The sequence below is a fragment of the Prosopis cineraria genome, unplaced genomic scaffold (genome assembly GCF_029017545.1).
Source record: "Prosopis cineraria cultivar Desert tree isolate PC_DT_omini unplaced genomic scaffold, ASM2901754v1 PC3, whole genome shotgun sequence".
Classification (NCBI taxonomy): domain Eukaryota; kingdom Viridiplantae; phylum Streptophyta; class Magnoliopsida; order Fabales; family Fabaceae; genus Prosopis; species Prosopis cineraria.
Genome location: NW_026555334.1, coordinates 2831041 through 2850716, shown reverse-complemented (window position 1 = coordinate 2850716; position 19676 = coordinate 2831041). Strand labels below are relative to the sequence as shown.

The following is a 19676-nucleotide window of genomic DNA, read 5'->3' as shown; positions in this document are numbered from 1 at the left end:
AAGTAAAAATATATATTTAGTCTTTTTAACTTATATTTTAATTGGTCTTTTTAATTTTATAAAGTACTTTTTTAGTTATTAAACTCTAACACTATTAATTTCATTAACAAAAAAAGACTAACAAAGAATAGCCAAATGATTATTTTTGTATTGATCATTATTATTTTTAATATTAAACTCAATAGATTAAAATTTGAGAATGTTTTATTAGCATTTTTAAATTATAATCTCGATATTTTCTGTTAATAAAATTAATGATATCAGAGTTAGATAACTTAAAATATTTTTATAAAATTAAAGAAACAAGTTTTTCAGACAAAATTGAAGAAATTAATTGAAATTTTCTATAAAATTAAATTATTATAACATGTGCATTGGAGGAACAAAGAATGAAAGGGGGAAAAAAAAGCCCCTTGTGTGGGGAAAAACAGAGGCCTCTTGTGTCTTGTTGAACAAGACGCAATTGACAAACTTGAGGGTGACGGCAATGAGCAAAGACTTGACTCGAAATAATTACACATTCCGCACTCAACTTTTTTCAAGTCAACAACTAATATCTTATTATCAATTTTTAACTATTTATGTTCAAATATTCTATAATGAAAAATTAACTTGGAGGTTTTAAATTGTAATTTTCCTCCGGAAACTTTTGTTTGGTTTTGATTTTTTTGAAAAAAATAAATTTTTTTATAGAAACATTTTTAGTTAAAGAATTTAACTTTATACTTTCTTGATTGGTTAAAAAAATAGTTTTTATCATAGGAGAATGACATATAGATTCCATCTAAATAGGCAAATGATAAAAGAGTACGGCAAAATTAATGGAATAATACTCTAAAATTCCAAGGTACTTGCCTGATATAATTTTTTTTTTTTTCCTTCCAAGGCCACGTTTCTGATCCTGCACAAAATACGTGTAACAGAAAGCATAATGTTAAAATATAAATTGAAGTTATTAATACCTAAATTGAAGTTGTTAATCACTAAATGAAAGTTATTAGTTTAGTCATGTGATAATAACAATACTTCCTATCTAAATAGTTTCAACTTAGTGATAACAACACAACCTGCAAAAACTTTATTTACTTATACAATAATATCTAAGCTTTTTATGCCAACACATTGATCTTCATTATTAACAATTGTAATTTATATTTTAACAATTACTCCCTTCAATCTTATTTATAAGTCACATTTATCAATCTCACTAATACTAATGCAACAACAGTACAAAAATAATTATAAATGAAATTTTAAAATTGACCTTTAAATAAAAAATTAAAAGTAATCCAAACAATATAATATTATTTTAAAATAATTCTATATATCATAATATTATACAGAAAAAGCGGATGGTGAGAGAAAAGGCCAAAGTGAGAGAGAGAGAGCGAGAGAGAGAGAGCGCGCAGTTGAACAAAGATGGAGTAAAATGGATGAACATTTTCAAAATTTCATTTTAAAATGAAAGGTCCTCAGCTGTCAGTGATTTATAATGCACGTTGGGTAGATCTTTTAGAAATGACATTATAATGCCGACTTTTGTTATTTTGCAAATGATCAGAGTAATTATACCAAAAAAAAAAAGTCCTTAAGGGTTTCAAAATAGATGTTCCATTTTATGTTATTCTTGTTGCCATTTACCTATATCATTCTTCTTTTATCTTTCTTTTTTGAAAAAAAAAATAATAAAAAAAAAGGTGTGATTCGTTTGAGTGACGTATCAAGTGGAGTACCTTGGTGTCACTTTCATAATAATTAGATTTAAGAATAAGGAAAATGGATGGCCATTTCCCCTTCAACTGCTACGCACCACGCGAATACATATGTGGAATTCAACGCAAGTGTGGTCACATCTCAGGACAACGATGACATAAAACAGACAATTTTAATTCCATAACTGGTTGAATATATTGTTTGGAATTGATTTTAAATTTTATTTTTTTTAAAATAATTTCAGAATTAAAAATTCAAGTTATGCAAGAAAATCATAATTCGATGATCATAGATAATGATTTTTTTATATGAGCCATTTTGAATTTTAAAAATTTAATTTTTATGAACATTAATGTTTTATTCATTTGTCAAATAATATATACTTTTTTCATTAGAAAATGTAAGACATTTTTTAAAGAGTTGAATATTAAAAAATATAAGACATTTTTAGTATTTTGAGATGTAATCATTATTTTTTTTTTAAAATGTCCCCTATTAATAATAACTTTATATTTATTATAGAGTGTTAATAAAGATAAATATAAAAAGATAGAATTAATTTAATAGTAGATAACTACTTTATTAATGAGTGAAATTCGATCAAAAATATTTTATATTTTTGAACGGATGGAATAACTCTTTTCCTTTTTCCAACAATATAGAGTTGAATTAATGAGTTAATGTTTTGTATCCATATTTATATTGAGAGCAAATGACTTGATTTTTTCTCAAAAAAGGTGGAGATTAAGGGCTTGTTCAATTTTGTTCTTATCTTCTAATAAAAAGTATTTTACAATTTAATTTTTAAAAATTATTTTAAAATAAAATGAAGTGAAAATTTGCTTGATTATATTAATTTAAAAGTAACTTTAGAGTTAAAAAAATGGCTGATAGTGACAGTCGATTATGATAGTAATTAGTTATAATTAAAAGTAATTTATAATAATTAAATGTAATGTATTTTAAAAATTAAAAGCGAAAACAAGCCCTTGATTTAAATTCAAACCACTTAACAAAGCAATTTTTTGTATTTAATCAAAAAAATAATTTTTAAAAAAAAAAATCAAACATTACATTATAGGGAGAATGAGAGAGAGATATCAAAGAAATTAATAATTTAACTTAAATTTTAAATATCAAACTTTTAAAATTTTTAAATTTATCTTTTATTTTGTAATTTATTGTGATAAATTTATAACTTATTTTTAAAATTTTAAGATAATTGAAGAATAAATAATTTTTTTTAAAAAAATTTAAAATATAGTTATAAATTCAATCATAATAAATTATAAAATTAAAAGTTTAATTTATAATTTTTAAAATTTAATATTTAAATTTATGTTAAATTCAATCGTAATGTTAAAAAAATTAATTGTTGAAAAAAAATTACTTGATAGCAAAAAAAAAAAAAAAAAAAAAGAGTCGGTTAGCTTTGCACCTAACATTCGGACAAAGGAGGGAAAGGACAATGTCAATTGGGACCATTTCTTGTGAGAGCCTCGCTGTTTGGAATGAGAACCAGCTCTTTCATGGCACGTGGCTGGGGCCTGACTTGGAAAGCAAGTCTTTGGTTATATTCTTCTTCCTCTAATTTTTATAATTGAAACAAAGTAAACGCAAATTTAATTCTTTAATACCGTAAATTTCCTATGTCGGTTACCTGTGCAATAAATATAAAAAGTATTAATTTTTAAATTATTTTTATAAAATTTTTAACTTTTTATACATGTAGAAACTAAGTAGACAATATGGTGACATCATTTACAAAATTATGACCTGTCATATTTTTTTTATATCGGTTTATTTTAATAAGTATAGAGTATTGCTGTAAAAAACACATTTTGTAGTTCTGTAGATGAAATGATTTAAAAGAATATTCAAAAGACTAAAAGATTAAAAAACTAAAGAATTCTAAATAATAATTTTCATGCATAGTTACAAAATAACTATAGAAAAATAATAATTGAATAGAGTAAAAGGGACTCGGTCTTTTTTTTTTATATGTATATATAAAAGTATAGATTTGAAGCATGAGTCAGAAAAACTACATAGATGGGTTAGTCGCCTTGATGAGGTCCCATTTAATCAAAACTATTTGAATATTAAACATTGGATACTTAATTAGGAGTTGGACGTGCAATAGCAATTAAACTCTCAATAAGAGATACGTCCCTCAAAAAAGTAAAGGGTTGCAACATTTGAAAGGGCGTAGATGCAAAATATTAAAATTTTTACACCAAATTTTTAATATTCCCTGAGGGGTTGCATTTGCCACCTCTTTTTCGAATGTTGCTTCACTGTTGTGGAGTGAATTAGCCTAGGTCAAAGATCTAAGATACAGTAGTGAAAGCAAATATATATATATATATATATATATAAATGCTAGATAATTGGGGAAATAATTTAATAATTTAAAATGTAACACAGATGTCTTTTATTCAGAATTTTCAAGTATACTTTTTTGACTTTTTGGCACAAGCTTATGATACATATGGGGCAAAAAAAATCCTTAATCGTACGTCCTTTGTACATAGTAATTGAAACTTAGGATGCTATAAATCTTAATTAGTTTCTGCTAATAAATGTCATTCTTCAGTTCATATCTCCGTGCCTCTTTCCATATCTGTGATTCTGTCCCCTTGAATATTTATATTTTTTTTAATTTATTTTTCATGAGCTTGCTAAAAGCCACCCAACAGTCCATGTGCCTCATATTTGCTGCCATTTCCACTTCTGCTTTTTTGGGTGAAGAAAGAGAATCTATCTCTCTCTCATCCCTCTTATCTAATTTGCTCTAATGATTTAAAGCTTCTTCTGGCATTCCATGTGACCTCCCACTTCTCTTTAATTTTCTTTATCGTTCACTTCTCCTTCCTTTTTATACATATATGCACACAAACAAAAATAATTAGGTTAAGGCAATACATATTAGAGAGTAGGATGTTAGAAGCTTCAAGTCCACATATATATATATATATATATATTCCCTCCGTTTTTAAATATAAAGAAAAACTTAGTTAATTATTATCACTATGTTTAAAATAAAAAAAATCAAACTAAATTGCCCTTGTAATCAATAAAACAAGTTTGTCTCTTGAAAATAAACTTCAATTTTATGAAGCACAATTTTTAAAAAATATGATAAATACTTCTTAAGTTCCATAATTATTCTTATAAAAAAATAAGAAAGCATATGATATTTTCTCTTATAATAAAAATTAAAAATAGATAGAACCAATTAACTTGCCATGAGTGGTATGACTTTCATCACTTAAATAAGTGGTTGGAGGTTCAAATCATAATACTTCATCCATCTTTATATATAAAGTATTTTTTAAACGCTTACTTTGTCCCTAAATATAAAAGATTGTAATAATATTTTTGAGTAATTAAACAATTTTACTCTTGTCTTGAAAATAAAATAGACCATTAATTATATATTTTTTCTATCACCATCATGATTTAATTATGATATTATTAGAAGTAAAACTAAAAAATTATTATATTTTTATATGAATTCAACTAAGTAATAAATCTTTTTATTAATATGTAATATTCAATTAAAAATATATTATATATAGTGACGGATGGAGTAGTTGTGTGTGTAGTAATAACTTTGATATCTTAGTTCATGTGCTATTGAAAATAACGGAGGGACTATATATAACCCTTCACTCCGTGTGTCTGTGAAACCCCAATCAGTGGCTTCATCAAAAATCTCAGAACCACAATATGAGCACCAATGGGAGTCCTGCTCCTCCTTGCCCCAGATCCTGGTAAGCCTTCCTTCTTCTTCTTCTATTCAACATGCTTTCTAATGAATGCTCTCAAACAGTTTTTCTCTCTCTAATCTTCTCTCAGCTTCCTAGATCTTTTCTTCTTGCTAATGAGTAATTACTCACTCATGAGTTTTCCTTTCCATGGAGAAGGATGAATCAATTGCAAAAACAAATCCTTTTTCAGTGCTTAATTACAATGCGAATATTAAATTGAATTCAGTGATAAAAACAAATGATCAGTTTCAGTGATATTTAGAAGGCTTGAATTGAAACTGATGATGAGAAGATTGGTGATGATGTGTTGAAGTATTATTTGTGTTGTGGTTCTTGTTCATGAAGGTCGATAAGCGAGGATTCGTTGAGGAGGTACGTGCATTATGCGAGCGAGAGCTGCATACAAGAGCTGTTGTCAGCGTCGGATTCCGGCGGAGGCAGCGGCGACGGGTGGAAGGTGCAGGGAGTCGAGAACGGCGTCGAGATATCGAGGCGGCGGTCCGGCTCACTTCATACCTTCCGCAGCCGCTGGCTCCTCCGATCTTCTCCCCTCAGCAATTCATCACCGTCGCTAACGCCATTGATGCTGCTAAGGTCAGTATATTCGTCTCACTTATACATCATTTTTTTCGACTTGCCCTCTTATGCTCCTTCTCTCTAATACATCAATTTGTAATTTTTTTTCCTTTTGATTATTAGAATTTTTTTTGGTAAAATGAGAGATATTTTGATCTTACAGTGATAAAATGGCGAAGTTTTTGCATTTTTTTTTAATTTTTTTTAGATGAAATAAATTAAAACTACTAGTTTTAGGGTATATTTTTTAAAAAAATTCATTTAAAAATACAAAACTGCTCATTATTGTAATACGTCAAAATGCCCCAGTGGTGTGTTTGGTTGAATTAGTTACGGAGTGTGATGAGTTTATCTTAGGATCTCAAGTTTAAATCCTAGATATACATACAATAGGAGTTTGGATTAATCTGAATAAGCTTAATACTCTCATATTTTTTAAGGTACATAGAATTAAAAAAATATGTCAAAAGAAACAAGAAAAGAACAATTGAAAAGTTAAAGATATTGCAGGAAAGCATTAGAGTGGGACATTTAAGACCTCAGACCTAACTAACTAATATGACTTCTCTATTTTCATGGACTTCAAGATGCATGAATGACTTGTTAATAACTCATAAACGATAAGATTGTGTTTTTGGAAGAAACATTTGAGTATTCTAGAAGATAATGTGAAAGTAATGTAAGATATTATTTTTTTTTAAAGTAGTTAATTTTAAGTCAATGGAGTAAAAAAGTCTCCCAACTCGCACTAATATTATTGACATTTTAAAAAGGGCAACACGAACAATTAAGTATTATTTGCTCTATCATTAAAAAAAAAAATGCTCAGGTGGCTTTTTTTTAAACCAAAAAATATGAGTAAATGAAAACGAAAAGATCTTCTTGTGCCGTACGTGTCCCTACCAAAAAATAATTGAACATTGCAGAAATGGGGAAAACAAAAAGTCCAATTTAGTGTACCATCACATCTCTCCCGCATCTCATATCAAACCTATCCTTATTAAGTATTAACTTAGATTATCATTATACTGTTTATTTGTAACCCATCCATTACTGGGTCACATGTTAATTTTTTTAAAAAAATGCTGTCAATTTAATGTTTGAATTTTATCTTATACTTAATTATATGCTCTTAATCTCCACTCCCAATTTAATGAATGGTATAATTGAAATAATATATTAATACACCAAATATAAGTTTTTTCTTATAATTTGAATTAAAATAAGTCTCCTAAATTTCTTTTATATTGAGACCAGAGGAAGTATAATATAAAATATAAAGTATTGTTTCATACTTATAAGTTAAAATAGTTTAACTAGCTTCGAATTTCATACAAGAAAGTATATTAACATGTATATAATATTTTTAATAGAATGACATAAGATCATCAGCTCATAAGACCTCTGACCTGACCAATTAACGCCCCTTAGCACTCCACTGAAATCATCTATTATCCCAAATTTGTAATATATTTTTAAATTTAATTAGAAATCAACATTTAAAATATGATGGTGATGATAACAATTTTTTTTTGAATACTCAAAAGAGGCCAAATTCACAAAAAAGGGACAATACTATTTTTAGTTCATTTACTCTGCTTAAGTTTTGATATACATCACATCCCTATATTTTTGCAGTATTTCATATCCTACACTTTTTCTGTCTACAACGTTGGTCTTACGTTTTAGAGGAAAATTGATAAGGCACAAACTATGTTAATAATGCTAACATGTCAATTGATTATTAATTTATGCTTATATGTCAAACTATACTAACATGGATAGTTTAGTAAGCAAATTTTTTTAAAAAAAAAACCTACATCAGATGAAATAAAGATGTTGACATGTATTTTTTAATAAGCAAAAATTTAAAGATTCCAAGTTAGCTTTTTTATTTCATTTGATGTAAGTTTTTTGTTTATTAAAAATCCATGTCAGCATTTTATTCCATTTGATGTAGATTTTTTAAAAAATTTTTGCTTATAAAAATTCATAATAACAACAGTTTGACACATAACACAAAAACTAACAGTGTTAATAATATGTTAGTATTATTAGTATTGTTTGTGCCGTGTCATTGTCTCTTTAAAAACGTAGGGACCAATATTGCAACAAAAAAATATATAAAGACCCAGAATTCCATAAACAAAATGTAGAGACTTATATTAAAACTTGATCAAAGTATACGAACCAAAAATATTTCTTGAGAAAAAAAAATGAAAAGGAAATGAATAGGAAACTCCGAAAGAGGATTAGATTCCAAGCCAGCGAATTGAAAGAAAGTTTTGTCCTTAACAATGGCAGTCCATAAGGTGTCGTTTCTTGTTGCAAACAGTTTTAAATAAGAAGCTTGTCCGATTATGATTTAGAAAATATTATCTTTTTTTCGTTTTTTTTCTTTTTTGTTTTCTTCTAGTGCATAACTAGTGTGAGATGGATTATACTGTCCATAACCTTAAGTCAAGTCACCTTAGGTAGTCCTACGTACACGGTTGTATGAAATTGAAAATGTGCTAATGTTCATCCGTTTAATTTGGGTCAAAGACTTGTGATGTTAGAGCTCATATAAAAAGTTAATTTGATTGATAAGAATTTGATTTATAAGGCGGCATAGATCTAGAGTCTCATACATGAGGAGCAAAATTTAAATCATATAAAATATGGGGAGTTAAAATAAATTTAACCATTTTTTTTTTACATAAAAGAATAAACTAAATACAAAGCAAATAGGGGGGAATACATTTAGATTGGTCTTTGTTATAGCCCACAAGTTATGAGATCAAATTCTATTATTACTATAAAAACTTGTTAAAGATAATATGTAAATATTTTTATAACTGTTATCTAAGTTTAGAAACATGTTTTGATTTGAGATGACCTTTTGAAATCTAATTCACCTAAACTTTTTCTTATACATGACTACTAAGTATTATAAATTGTTTTTGGCAGATTTATATTTTTTATTGGTAATTTTGATGATAGTGGTGGCTTGGGTTTTGAATACAGCAATGGGACTCAGATCTAATAGAGGCAAGATACATAAAAGATTTGAAGACAACCTAAGCATAATTCGTCTAAGGTTTGGAGGAGATAACTCTAAAACTCTCTTTCGCAATAGAGAATCATTGTCTATGAACGTCGAGAAACCATGGAAGATGGCACCTTGGTTAGTTTCCTCTCTCCTTCCCCAATAATACTCACAATAATTTCCTTTCCCATCAGTTGAAGTTATTGGATCGAATTAGTTAGTGATATCAGATAATATATCATGTAAGAAATGAATAGAGAAAAGTGAATTATATTTTTTTTTGGGATTAAAATATTTTTTGCTCCATGTAGAGGAGTGCGTGATGTCCTGTACTAGTAAATGAGGTTTTTTTTTTCCTCCTTAAATCATTTTCTACATGAGTAAAATCACCTTCTGTTAGTGATCCACTAATGGAGAAAAATTTTTATTTATTTAAAAAATGATTTAGGAAAAAAAATAGTTCACTTACTAATATAGGGTGCCTAGCGCTTCTCCAAAAAAAAAAAAATATTGAGGAAATACACTTTAGCCCCTAAAATATGCAAATGATAAGAAAATCTTGCAAAATATCATGATCATTCTTAAGTCTCTAAGGATCTTCCAAACATTAATGATTATTTTGTGAAATAATTTAAAAATACCTTCAATAAAATAAAAAAATAAATATAATAACTACTTTAATTTAAACAATGATTAATTTTCTCTTGGCAATAAGTAGAATGGAACAATCAATTACAACTTTTTTTGTACAAATTTTTATTCACTAAAGTCCAAGTATTATAAATATCTTTTGCAATTTGCAAAGGGAAGGTTTGTGGTACTTGTTTTATTATAGTCATTGTGAATGGAAAAATAATCATTACTTAAATTAAAATAGCCACTAATATTTACTTTTAGGGTAAATTATATTTTTATCCTTATATTTTCCTTTGAGGAGCCATAAGCACCTATACTGATAAGTAGGATTATTTTTTTCTTAAACTATTTTCTAAAGAACAAAAATCCTCTCCATTAACGAATCATTAACAAAGAGAGATTTTTGCTCATTTAAAAAATTTAAAAAAAAATGCCTCCTTATTAGTACAAGATGTTAATACTATTCAAAGAAAAGTATAGGATAAAAAATTACACTTCAAGCCTTATTTTTACAATGACATACAACATGATAGGTCAAACAATTTATTTACTTTATTCTTCACTTGATTTCATTGGAAGAATATAAAGTTTGCCAAAAGTTTAGGCTGACTAAAAATAAATAAATAGTATTAATTTTAATAAAAAAATTTCGTGTTAATTGATGAATATAACTATACCCCTTAATCATTAAAGTTACATGTAAATGTTCCTTTTTTGGCTTTTCCTATACTTTCACTTTTCACTTTTCACTTGTGTTTATTCTTTTACAATGGATGCGATCTCATTAATGAAATATGGGTCCGTTTGAAACACATTATGGAATAAAATGGGGGGAAAAAATTAAAAAAATTGATTTTATAAATATGAAAAATCTTTCATACCATTTAATAATAAAATGGTAAAAAAAAATGACAAAGATGTAAATACAATAGGTATTGCATGTATTGATTTTTATACAAAATATTTCTTTTCCTTTTCTTGTGGGGATGCCAAAGAGAGCTTGAGGAGATGTTTACAAATGTGTACGTTCGTTAAAATAAGAATGAACATGATACGATAATTTGGATCAATTGAATCATAATTTTATAATGATTGGTTGAATAAATTTTAGGATAATATTTTTCCTTGATGCAGTTATTATTAGGATGATTAAAAATGTTTAAGAAAATGGTGGAGAAATATAATTGAAAAGGAAAATAAATAATTACAGGTAGTAGCAGTGGCATCATTGCCAAAGGAGATAGCAGCAGGATTGCATCCAAAGCAAAGCAATGCCATCAGAGGATTATTGTTGCAGTCAGGATGGGTTGTAGAGAAGCTTGAAGATGATTCCTGTGGTTGTCACTTATGTTGTTCAGGTATTTTATATTTATTTCCTTTTATTAAATTTAAAAAACTATGGGTTGAATCCTCTGGATTGGTTTACTTAAACCCACCAAAAAAAAAAAAGCTGTGTTGCCAACAAAATGCCACATATTTTAAAATAAAGTATTTTTAAAATTAGTTTGACAATACTTGAATATAACTCAATTAAATAACTATATGAAAAAAAAAAACTTGTTTGACATAAGTTACGGGTTGTCTTATTATGTTTTATAATAAAATTATATTTATTTTCTCTATACAATGAAGTAGTCAGCTATTAATAAAGTTATGATGATTTTATGCCATTATTTTAGGACAAAATTTTATTTTATTCAATCATGATATATGGAATTTTTTACATTATTTATTATATAATAAATTTTTATTATTCATATTAATAATACATTAAATTTACTTATTTTAATTTTAATGATTGAAATAAATCCTTATTAATTTTATAAGGTTAATAAGTATGTTGGTTTCCCTTTATTTTATTTATATAATTAAGTAATTAACTATTAATAAAGTAATTATGATGCATGTCTTATTTTATTATTTGGTATGAATTTGTAGATTCGCGTCTATTGATTTAAATATGTGGATTTGAATGCCTCCTTTAAAACTTAGTTAAGCAATGTTTTGAAATTAGATATAATTACAATTTAGTTGGAAAATGTTTATCTATTGCTCTCAATATGTATCTCGCAAGAAATTTCTCTACTGTTTACAGGGTCGACTTATTATACTAAACAAATTGAAAAAAAAAAAAAAGAAATTAGATATAATTAGTTATATATATAATTTTGTGTGTATTAATTTTTATCAATTCATTTTAAGAAAAATTATGGTGGTTCTATCTATGCTTGCATATAAAATCCACCGACCCACTTGAGATGAGTTGACCCATCACCGTATCTCCCTCTCTTCTTTTGTGCATGTGTCCTATTAAGATTTAAGGCTCAATAAATAAGTAATATGATTTTTTTAAAAAAATAGATTAATTATTTTTTGGGTGAGAAATTAGATCATTGATTGAATTAACTTCATTTCTCACATTCTTGCTTTTTTTTTTTTTTTTGTTTCAGTTGGATCCAGCAGGTTGGCTGCCGAAGTGCTTTGTGAATCGACTTAACACGAAATTGGTCATGATCATTGAAAACCTTAGGAAATTAGCCCAAGCTTCTCCAACTCACGATTCCCAAACATGATCATTGATCAATTTTAATTTGTATAAAATCAAATCATTAATATCTATAAAAAATATAAAATGATTATAAAATGGTCTGCTATCGTAATTCGTGAATGATGCTTTTTGTTTAATTTTACATAAATTTTTTTTAAAAAATAATTTTCCCAACTTTCCCATACATTCTTCACGCCATTATTTGTAGTAGTACAGTTTTATTTTCAAGAAAAATTTTAAGTTATTATTCCTCATACATTGTATGGGGAAGATATCTATCTATCTTTTATATAAGGAAAAATATCTGTAGGAAAAAAAACGGAAAGGCAACGTTTGTGTAGAAATTATCCCAATAATTAGTTATTAATTATTATTTTTATTTAATACTATGTTTTTTCTCTTCCCTAACAAATAATAAAAAAAGAAACAAGAACAAATAATAAGCTAATACCATTGGCAGTTATAACTTTCATAACCAAATTATCTTAACTGGCTGTCTTATGCCCAAGCACCTGAAAAAATCTAAAAAGTTTTTATTTTTATTTTCTTGGAAATATTTTTTTTCTTATTAAACAGTATCAATCTTAATTGATGATTTTGCACAAACTCATCAACAACTCAAGCAGGTCTCAGCCAACCTAAAACTGTCACATAGGCTTACACTAGCCTTATGATTTTACTCAAGATTACCTAAAACTTAGGCTAATACAAGTATCACAGTCACTAATCAAGCATAGCTCTCACAAATTAGATTACAGTACACTAAAGCTCATCACACATTGTACTCTGTTTTTTATTTTATTTTCTGGCTACATATATTATATAAAAACAAACGCACCTACTTTTTTTTTTTTTTAATTGATCTGATATGACCATAGTCAAAAATCGTGCGATTACAAATAAATCAAAATGCATATAAACATTAAAAGTCCCTACACCCAAGTGGTTGGTTATTAATCTTGATATTGAAATTTGAGAGTATCGTTGATGAGCTAGCCAATTGGTGCAATAATTTTTTTATCTAAAACCATGATCGATGGAAACTTGTTAATCGTGTATAAGAATATTTTCTAATTTGTTTGATGGGTTGATGAGAGGATAACTGTATTCACTATGAATTGCTTCCATTGCATTGCAGTGAACATTGACATGGGAATGATTTTCTTCCATCAAAGGTTGAGTCCTTTAGGAAGTGTCAAGAGTTTCATTTCAGTAATTAGGTAATGATCCAGAAAATTTGTGAACCCCTTTTTTCCAAATTTTTTGAGAGTCTCATATGACTCCGCTACAATCAACACAACCATTTGAATCAACAAGCCATACATGTCCAATTCGGTTTAGCCTAGATTCAAGAGATCCGTTTAGAAAACATCTCCCTATGCCTAGCAAATAAGGTATTCATAGGAGCTTTCAAATTGAGGTCATTAGTAGCAAATAAGGTATTCATAAGAGTTTTTAAATTGAGGTCATTTAGTGGTGGAGCTAGGACCCCGCTTGAGGGTGCAATATAATTAAAATTAAATAATTTAAACATAAAATAAAATAATTAAAATTTTAATTTTATATATTATAATTTTGATTTCATATTTAAAAACATTGAATATGAAATAAAAAATAAAAGTTTTAAAAAAATTGTTGTGAAAATTGTGGATTTGATACATGAAAATGAAAAATAATAAAGGCATATTCAATATAAAATTTGTGAGTTTATACTTTTTGTTTAAAGTTTACAATTTATATATATATATATATATAGATATAATATTTAAATAAAATATATTTAGATATAAATTAAGAGTAGGTGGCTTCAAAAAAAAAGTACAAAAGGGCCCAAAATATCAAGAGCATAGGAGATGTACAAACTTAAATCTTTCCCAATCTACTTATAAAATGAAGTATTTTTATTTTTTTAATGTAAAATAAAGAGCATTTTATAAAATTAATAGAACGGATGTGGTTGCAAGTGGCATTTTTGTCAAACAAGGAGTTCACAATTTTACTCTTCCATGTTTGTCTACCCTATGTGACAGGACTTTAAATAGTCAACTCTTTTTAGTTACTCACATTGAATTAAATCCAATTGAGGGGTGCATTTGCCCCTATATTAGATCATTAATTGTATTTTGAGTGTAATTAAAATAATATTGGGTACTAAAAGATCTTTGAAATACAAGTTTTTGTACCTATCTTTTCATAAATCCCAACGAACAGTCCTTGCCGAGAAATTTTCTTAGATCCCGAGTTTCCTATTTCACTCATTGCACTCCATAAGATATCATATGGAAAAGGGACAACAAATAAAGTATTAATTTTTTTATCCCTTAACCAATTTAAGCCATGCTTGTTTTACTAAATCCTCGAATGATTAATTAATTCTTGATTAGAAAATTATTACACTTACAATTGAAATAAAATAAAATAAAATTACACATAGAACTTAAAATATTTAGAAATTCGGCTTTGGATCCAGTGATACTTGGGGTTGTCCATTTTGAAGCCATGTCCAGATAGACCACATCACGAAGGACTTGGATCTCACTTGATCATTTTGGATGATTTCTTGGGAAGTGAGAGTTAATTTTAGAAGATAAAATATAGATCAATAAATAAAGAAGAATTAAGTATTCAAGTTGTGGATTTTAGATATGCGTGTAGATCTTATAAGTTGTGTGTATAGTTCTTAAAAAAGTTTTGAAACTACATATCTGGAGTTGTAAATTAATTTGTCATGTTTAAGTTGTTTAAAGTTGATTTCAATGCTCTTGATTTTAAAATTTTAATTTTTTGTTTATATTTTAAAATTTTATTTTATTTTAAGTAAAATTCTTTTTTAATTCATGACTAAATGTCACACATGTAAATTTTGTCAGAAAATGTATTTTTAATATTTTAAACATAGGGTGACTTTAAAAAAAATGGTGAGACTAACATGATTATTTGCTAATCATAAAGACTAATCTTCATTGAGGTATAAAGAGTTAGGTCGACATAATTTATACACACACGATTTTTTATTTCAAGTCAATATGTTACTTTTAAATTTTAATTCATTTAGAAGATCCAACAATATCCGAAATTGATAAACTAATTGATCATGTTATGGCAATACACAAGATAATTAAAGAAGAAGAAGAAGCTAAGTCATCAAGACTCAAGAGGAAGAAATAATGGATTTTTTTATGGTAATATATATTTTTTTGTTATTATAATGGTTTTAATCAACGATAGTTTGACAAGTAACAAAAAAAAAAGTAAGGCAGAATAAACTAAGTCGACATTTTATTCCAAAAGAGAGAGAGAATAAATTAAGTCAACAAGAGGAAGTAATAATGGCCATAAATAATGGGAAATAAAGTCAAAATTGCAAATAAAAATCGATTTAGTTATTAAAATTGCAATAAGAATGTGATTTTGAATTCAATTGTCCATATAAAAATCTTACCAATGAGTAATCAACCAAGGGAGATCTTATAGAGTAGGGCTGCACAAAAGACTGGACGGCACTGGACTTCACCCTAACCCGAAGTCCGGTCTCTTTCATGAAAAAGACTGGGTTAGGCAACCCGTAGTCCAGTCTTGTCCAGTAATAACCCGAAGATTAACAGGACCGGACTTGGTCCATAGGACTGGGAGACTGGTCCTGTCAGTCCAGTACTCACTTAGCTTTTTTTCCCTCTTTTTATTCTATGAGAGGCAATAATCCATTCCAACATAATAAACTCAATTAAGATAGTAAAAATACTTATAATAATAATAAATCCATAATAATTTCTAACAATAAGAAAAAAAAATATTTTTGTTATAGTCTAAATTATTTAAATTTATAAACTTTAATAAAAACAGTACTCAAAAAATTCAACAACACTATATTACAATAACAATTTAGAAACAAACTTAATAAATCTTTATGCAATCATCTCCTTAGCATCAATTACACTTTAAACATTTGTCAAAAATAAATTAATTATAATTATAATAAAAAAAATTAATAGGACTGGACTGGACCAAGTGGTCCGGATGCCTGGTCTCTTGTCCAGTCCAACCCGAAAAAATAGTCTGGTCTTTTTAGTTCTTTTGGTCCTGAAGGACCAGTGACTATACAGACTGAACAAGACTGAGACCATCTCGGGTTGGACTGGACCAGACAGGACTGGGAGACTTTTGCACAGCCCTATTATAGAGTATGAAATGAGACACATTATTTTATAATTTATAAATTGTACGACTACTCGCCACAAGTTTCATATTTTATTGTTCGATTGGGTTGGGCTTGGGGATTAATAGGCCTGGTGAAGTGGGCTTCTTCAAAATAAGCGACTTTGAAAGGATTAATTGGGCCTAAAGATATTTTTATCTTAAAGAAGCCCATGATAGATCCAGAGATTGCCCAATTTTCTTGTCTGGAAAAAGAAAGAAGGCGTTAATTATTTCTATAAATAGATACATGACAATACTACCTTGAAAAACCCCAAAAATTTCTTCACTTAATATTAGAAAGGCATTTTTTTTATGTTTGCAATTTTTGAATTGATGTTTACACTTTTTGAAAAAGTTTTATTGAGAACTCAACTATCATTAGTTTAATTTTTTGGGAATTTTACTATCATTTTTCCTTATTTCAAACCAAATAATCTTTCACACATATGAGTTGACCAACAAAAAAAAAATCTTTCATGCATGTGATGGAGGAGGTGGCTGTGTTTAGTACCCAACTATCTCTCAAATATAATTTGCTTTCAATATGAGGACACTTGTATTAATAAAAAAAAGATAAAAATATTGACCAATTTAGGACATGTTTGATTTTTATTTGTTAAAGAACTATCTTTATTTTTATATTTCTAAAAATAAAAAAAGTTGTTTGACTAATTTTTTTTTTGTGAACTTGTTTTGAAAACATGTTATCAATTTTTTTAAAAAAAAGAAAATGCAATAAAATGGGATCAGCCTAAAGATGTTTTTTGTTCCCTTCTTTGTTTTAAAACCATAGGAGGCGGACATCAGCCAGCTGCCAGCTCCAAAGTTTTCATTTATAGCATTTTGGTAATTAAATTAACTTTGAAATAGGGGTTCATGCTAGCTACTCTCACCAAATAGGTTTTGTTTTTGTTTTTAAAAATAATTTATAGAGTGGCTTTTAAAAAACAGAAACACAATAACAAAAAAGCTTTCGACCCAATATTTTCAGAACCGAACCGAATATTAAACCAAAAAGATCAGTCGTTCATGATTCACATGGTTCAATCATGTTTAACCAATAGTCAAACTAATGATGTAGTAATTAAATTAAAAAAATTATACATGTATATGATAATTTAAATATAAGGAATAAATATGAGATTGCTATTTAACTTAAAAAAATAAATATTTTAAGTTTATCATGACTTAATAAACCATATGATATAATATAGCATCAAATGATTAAAAAGAATTGATCATTTTCTAAAAAAAATTCAATAAAAAAATAAAAAGTGTTTTTTAAACAATCTGATTTTTGAAAGCTAGATTCGGTTATCGGTCCAATCACCAGTCTGAAATGACCCAACCTGACTCAACTCTCAAAACTATTTTCACTTGATTGAACCAAAATTCAGACTGATTGACGGTCAGACTGATCCAATTTTTAAATCACTGCTTCAACCTTATTTGACCACAAAAGGATGGTTAAAAAAATTCCAACCCTTCTTAACTCTCAAAGCCCTAGAAGAAACTAGACATTAAAAAATCCAGCTCATTTTTGGCATCAAGAAGATAAACATTGGATAAATCGCCAAAGCTAGGCGCAAACTTGAGTCTACCTTCCTACGATAATGACATGAAGTTTGCATCTAATTTTTATAACTCATGACTCACCTCTTTAATAAATCATCCATCTATCCTTGCTTGTATCATCCATCTTCTCCCTAATATAAAATGAAATTTAAAAGTTGTTTTTAATCCTTAATATAAGATGGAGTTATAGTAATTAATTTTATTTTTCAATTTTACCACTTATTTACCTATTGTTGTTTAAATTTCTAGACAACATTTTTATTATTTTTATTAATTATAAAGAAATGTAAAATTGGAGAGTTACATATATTTCATCTTATATTAAAGACACAAGAAGGAGTACTGCATATTCTCTCAAATACTTACCCAATCTTGAGGCAAACTTGTCTTGTAAATGTAGAATTATATTCCTTGATTTGGATTATGACACATTTTAAGGAAGATTTTGTGTTTAGCAGGATTGAATTACCCCAAGAGTTTGAAGGTAATTATTGATCTAATGGCTTAACTTAATAAGATATGTTCTTTTTAAAAAATTTCTCATCACTTTCGAAAGTATTGCATTTGGTTTTTCATCCCAGTTTCAAAAGCGATGCTCTAATTTCTTGAAACTTTTATGACACTTTCAGATAATTCTTTGTTTCAAAACTTTGTAACTGCACTTACTCTAATATTTGACAATCTTCTTTGAGTTTCGAAAGTCTCTGTTTCAACAAATTCTTTTTGCTCTCTCATTTTCAAAAGTGTTTATTGACTTTTAAAAGTATATCTGAACTAAGCTCACATTTGATAGATTCCTTTATCTTTTCTTCCACGTTTCCTTCTGTTATTCAAAAATCCCTCTCTCTTTTAAAAAATGCTCTCTCTGAACTCTAATGTTCTCCATAAACTTGGCCAGCATTAATTCTCTGTCACTTTTCATTATTCTGGAAACCAACTGCTCTTATTTCTAATGTTATTCACTCTATTCTCACCCCATCTCCTTAACCCAAACTCCTGATTTCTATGCCTAAATTAATTATCATCAATTTCTCAAAATCACGATAGCTTTGTATATTTTAAAAATACTTTTAGTTTATAGATAATTCAATATACTTTCTATCTCTGAATTTCAAAACTCTTTAAATAATTTCAAAAGTCCATGGTAATAATGTTAGAACATTAAATACATATATGTTCTTACATTAAAACACTACCCAGTTGAAAAACTCTTTCTTCCATCTTTTTTGAGTAATGCAATTGTTGGAGTTCATTAATTTTGAGTAAAGTAAGATTATGTCAAAAGGGACGGATTTATGAGTCTAATTGATACATCTCTAACAACTAGTATAAATACGCTAGTTTATGAAGACATAGACAACAAACAAGAGATTTACGCAAACAAACTTAAGCTTCAATTTTCTTGTCTATTCTCTGTGTATTCATTTATTATACTTCATTGATTATATATCTATTCTTTAAGAAAACTTTTACATATACTTTAAGAGAACTTTTACAGTAGTAAATTGCTTGTGTGATTTTACTCTGTTTTTTTTTTGTGAGTGACAACTGGATACTTCATTCAATAAATAATGTGTACAAAAGAATATACAACTACATAAAAAACTAAAAGGCAAAAACCAGAAGCCAC

At 27.4% G+C, this 19676-nt stretch overlaps 1 pseudogene; it reads left to right on the top strand.

Moving 5' to 3' along the window:
* Positions 1 to 5355: 5355 nt before the first annotated feature.
* On the top strand, positions 5356 to 12352 carry LOC129305306 (uncharacterized; annotated as a pseudogene).
* Positions 12353 to 19676: the final 7324 nt, after the last annotated feature.